This window comes from Zalophus californianus, chromosome 15, assembly GCF_009762305.2.
Source record: "Zalophus californianus isolate mZalCal1 chromosome 15, mZalCal1.pri.v2, whole genome shotgun sequence".
Taxonomy (NCBI): domain Eukaryota; kingdom Metazoa; phylum Chordata; class Mammalia; order Carnivora; family Otariidae; genus Zalophus; species Zalophus californianus.
The window spans coordinates 81,368,741-81,374,189 of record NC_045609.1 but is presented as its reverse complement, the minus strand read 5'-3'; positions in this window follow the sequence as shown (position 1 = coordinate 81,374,189).

Here is a 5,449-nt window from a genome sequence, read left to right as displayed (position 1 = left end):
GGGTCGAAGCGCCCGCAAGCGAGGGCTGAGAAAAGCAGGTTTGCACGATCGGAACCGACCCCGGGGACGTGTCTTCTGCGTGGGTCTTGCGCCCAGCATCCCTCAGACACTGCCTCTTCTATATAGCCCTTGATAGTTCCCCAAATCGTCTTGTCTCTTTGCAAATTAAACTCTTTCTGATAAAAGCCAACATTGTCATGCTCAAGGATGAAAGGAAGGCGACGATTCAAGAAATTGTATGGTTTGGATTCGACATAGAAGTAATATGCTGTGATTTACATTTTCGTATGACCACTCTGGCTGCAGTGTCGAGACCATAATGTGGGGGAGGGAGACGGGGTGGGGAGGAGAAGGGTGGTACTCCAGGAGCCCGCAGTGGGGAGGACTAAGGTGGCTTGGGGGTGGTTGGAAGGGAAATGGTGGTAGCCGTGGAGGTGGTAAGAAGCGATTGGATTCTGGGTACCAAAGAACACGAATTTAATGAAAAATCATGGAAAGAAGAAAAAAACAACAAAATAACGGTGAGAATAAAATATAACGAAGTTAGGAAAAGAAAGTCAGGGATCATTATTCTTCAATTCGTTCAATCTTTTAGGTTTAAAACTGGACTCCTGATCTCCCACAAGGCTCCTTCTACCACACTCTTTCCAAGTTCAGCAAATGGAACTGTTTTCTGACAGCTGCACAGGCCAAAAACCTTGGAATCATTATTGACACGCCCCCTTTGATCCGTCAGCACATTCTTAAAAATACATGTAGAGGCTTACAACTCAACACCAGCACACCTCACTTATCATGGTGGTCAAAGCCATCAACTCTCTCCTGGATCATTATTAACAGTCTCTAACTCAAGAGGCCTGAACTGGGAGTAATATTACCCCTTAGGGGACGTTTGGCAGAGTCTGGAGACATTTTTAGATGTCGCAACTGGGGGGAGGGTGCCACTGGTAATTTAGTGGTTAGAAGACAAGGATGCTGCTAAACATCCTACAAAGCATAGGAGAGCCCCCCCCCCCATGTCAATGGGATGATGTTGAAAAACCCTATATTCCAGCTTCTGTCTTTAACCCCTTCCCTGCCAAATCTGTTCTCAACATAGCAGCTAAACTGGTCATGCTAAAACTTAAATTTAGAATTTAAATCATGTTGCTTCTTGGTCTAACTCCAAACCTTGTAATGACCTCGTCTGACTTCCTTTCCTGTTCCTGCCCCCCCCCCCCCTTGTTCACTCTGCTTCAGCCCCACTAGTCTTTCTGCTTCCTGGATATCCCTATTTCATCCTACCTCAGGGCCTTTGTGCTTGCCGTTCCCTTTACCTAGAGTGCTCTCTCACACAGAGTTGCAAGGTTTCTTCCTCTACCTCTGCTCTAGATGCTGTGATGTACCCACCCTTGTGGGATTGATAGACTTATCATCCCAGTGGCTGGAGAAGTTGTTTGCTTTCTCCTCGATTACCCTCAGTGTAAGAAAGAGACATTGCCTAAGGTCATTCCCCCTTTTCAGGGCAACCAACATTCAAGGCTTTATCCATGTAGATGGATAAAGGTCCACCTCCTTCCCTCCAACTTGGGGCAATTCCAAAGGGTCATCTCAGCTCCAGAATGCTCTGTGGGGGAAAGGGGTGCTAGCTGAGGTGGTGTTGTAGTGGTACCCCAGCCCAACCACTTCCTCCATCCAGCTCTGTTTCTTTCCCTTCCCCAGTAGGTGGTGATCCTGAGAGCATTCCCTAATAAACTTCTTTCGTGTTCATCTCAGTGTTAGACTCTGCTTCCCTGGGGATACAACCTATGACAAGCTCTTGTCGGTTTTCACTTGGTGCCGCCCTGTCAGAGAATCCTTCCTTATTACCCTAACCGGATTGCCGCCTTCACCTGACATTCTCAATCTTCCTCCCTGTTTTCCCTTCCCCTTTCCCACTCATCACCACTTCACATCATCTCTATTTTATTCATTTCTCCAGCACATTGCCTTTGTTCCTCACCTGGCATATTCTGAACTGCATGAAGACAGGAATTCATCTTTGATTTGCTTCCTGGTGTATCTCCAGGGGGACTCAGTCCCAGGAACCTGAGATCATGACCTGAGCCGAAGGCAGACGCTTAACTGACTGAGCCACCCAGGTGTCCCATATCGCCACAGTGTTGTTAAGTTAAAATGCAACTTGCAAACAATGCAAATGGTAAGATTCCATTTCTATATATTTATCAAAACAAAACAATGCATTTCTGTAAGTGCATATATGCAGGCAAATGCCACACTCTCCTATGATGGGTCTGAAAGTAGAAACAAGAAAGTCCAGTTTCATTTGGATTATGCCCATTGGGTAGTCAAGGAAACTGGGACCTAACAGGTTTAAATTAAGTGACTCACGCAAGGTCACACCTGGTAGGAACTAAGTTGTGATTGAAGTTCAAGATGGCTTGACTCCATCGTCTATGGTGATCAGGAAAGAAAATGCAAAGGGAAGGAATGGGTGGTGTCCGGCATCGAAGGAGGAAAAAACCCGGCTGAATTTTGGGGACCTCTGTGGAGGGAGAGGGGGAAGAGAGGATAGTTGGGACCAAAGAAGTGACCTAGAGCTGAATGGTGTGAGGGAGGGGTCTACTGGGAAGGGGCTGCGGTGGCCCCAGTGAGCTGTGAGCCTGAAGTAGCCCAAGAGAAAGCAGAGCAGTGGCAAAAATGCCCCTGAGCCCTGAGACCGGGAGGAGCTGTGTGCGGAGGGTGGGAGAAGGACGAGACAAGGATGATGCTCTGCTTTGGCCGATGGTAGGATGGTCAGGGGCCCAATGAAGGAGAACAGAGGGAAGACAGGGTTTGGAGGCATCGGAGCCGGGGGAGAAGGCAGTGCAAGAAAGCTCAGTGTGGAACAGGTTGAGTTTCACATAACAAGGGACATCTAGGCCACTGAAGTAAAAGCCTGGAGCTGGGGATAGAGGATGAAATTGGAAGTCGCCAATAGTAAGAAAAATACCTAACATTTACTGAACACTGACCATCTGTCAGGCTCTGTTCTCAGCTCTTTACAGGTACGTTCTATGCACTTATTCAATCTTCCTAACAATGCTCTGAAATAGATGCATTTTCTTTATTTTTTTGATTTTTATATTTTTGAAAGATTTTATTTATTGATTTGACACAGAGAGTGCACAAGCACGGGGAGCAGCAGGGAGAGGGAGAAGCAGGCTCCCCACTGAGCAAGGAGCCCATGCAGGGGTTCAATCCCAGGACCCTGGGATCATGACCTGAGCCGAAGTCAGCCGCTTAAATGACTGAGCCACCCAGGTGCCCCAAACAGACCTATTTGAAACTCTATTTTATAACTGAAGAAACTGTGCTGGCATTTATTGAGCATTTACCATGTGTCGGGCACGTAAGATTTCACAGGAACGATCTCATTTAATCTCCACAGTGGCCCTACGCCAGGGGCACTATTCTGAAAGGATGGGCAAACTGAGGCCCTGAGAACTTGAAGAACTTGCCTGTAGTCCCACATGATAGGGTCAGGGCTCAAAACCCGAGTCCAACTCTAGAGCTACGTGCCTACCTCCGTTTTTTTTTTTTTTTTTTTTTTTAAAGATTTTATTTATTTATTTGAGAGAGAGAGAATGAGAGAGAGCACGAGAGGGAAGAGGGTCAGAGGGAGAAGCAGACTCCCTGCTGAGCAAGGAGCCCGATGCGGGACTCGATCCCGGGACTCCAGGATCATGACCTGAGCTGAAGGCAGTCGCTTAACCAACTGAGCCACCCAGGCGCCCCCTACCTCCGTTTTTTAAAAGGCTCACTTAAGAACAGGTGGTGCTGGGAAAATAGGGAGGGTTTTTCAAGAATGGCGTCCTAAGCGATGTGGTGTTGATCTCTAACAGAGGATCAAGGAAGGTAAAGCCTGGAACTCGACCCTTGGTTTGCCAAATGGGAAGTGTTTGAGAACTCTTGAAAGCACAGTTTCGGGGAAGTTGTAGGTAAGCAGGGTTCCGGGCTGCAGGGATTGGTAACATGAGAGGGGGACGAGGCAACCCAGAGCACCTGAAGAGCCTCCCCCTGCCTATGTAACGGACACCTGGTGAGAGGACTGTGTTCCTTGGCACATTCCACCTTCTCCCTGGTGATGGGCAGCTCCACTCGAATTGAGCTTCTCCGCCCTCCACTAAGAATCCTGTTGCCCTGGGTGATCAGAGGTGGTGCCCCACACAGCCGTCAGGACTAAACAGCCAGAGTAACCCTGGAGCCAGAGCAGGAACTCTGTATAAACAGAGGGTTTTTCCAGGGCTCCGTACCAACAACTGTTTATAGCGTTCATCACACACAGCAAAAACATCTTCAGTGTTGGCAAGACACCAGATTGAAGATCGCCTTATCTTTCATTAGAACCTAAAACTTTTTAAGACTTAGTCACATTCAAGCTTGCTTTCTCTAGCATCTAGAACCTAGAAAAGATCAAAATAACCATTTGCCCAGGGCAGCACTAATTGCCTGTGGCATTTGGTGGTTTTATTACACTGTAATAAGGTTACTTATGTTCTTTCTTGAGTCCTTTAATCACTATACACATGGATCCCCATCTGTCTTTTACTGTATTCTATCACCAGTGGTTGCTGGAATATCTTGGAACATCTTGTATAGGAGGAGATGCACATTCGGTCCTAACTGGAGTTTCTGTGAACTGTTGGTGCTGTTTCCCTCTAGGGACTTATTGGACTTCTGTCTGCTGAGTCAACAGAAACATGGCCAAGGAAACATTCCTTTTGGTTGGAAGACAGCCTTCCTAGGGGCTTTTGAGAGCCTTGCCTGGGACATTGGACTGTCAGTAGTTCATTGCTGCTACAGAACCCCCCCCCCCCCCCCACCGACCTTTGGCCCATAAGATTTCTCACATTATACTGCAGAACTCCCAATAGTAGTCAAACCAAGAGGCAGATGAATCTCACGTTCATCGGCTGGGAGCAACCTGGTAGAACCAGTCACCGTCTATTTCAGGCATGGTGCAGGTGAGAAGTTGAAGCACACAAAGGTTAGGAGTCTTGAACAAGGTCAGGTGCCTGGTTAGAGGCAAAGCTGAGACAGGCATCCAGGCATCTTGACTCCCATTACTTTCTTCCACAACACTCTGACCCCCATGATTGGAGTATTTTGGGGGGATGGGGAGGATGTGATGTGGTGTTGTTGTAAGGCAATCATTTCTCTGGGCATAAATTCCCATGTCCAGCAGTGATGTCAAGAGGGCAGCATGCTCTTTTTAAGGCAGAATCCCAGCTACAAATTGAATTTCTGACCAGGAGGCCAAATAATGCAGTGGACTGCCCCATCCACTTTCCAGATCTTACCATGACGTGCATGCATGAGGTGATTTGTGCATTTTCAGTGAGCAGTGTTGGCTTCAGGTAGTGTGGTTTTCCCATTGTCAGCCTTTTCAAAATACAGTACGTTCAGTAGTCCTGTTTAAAAAAAAATG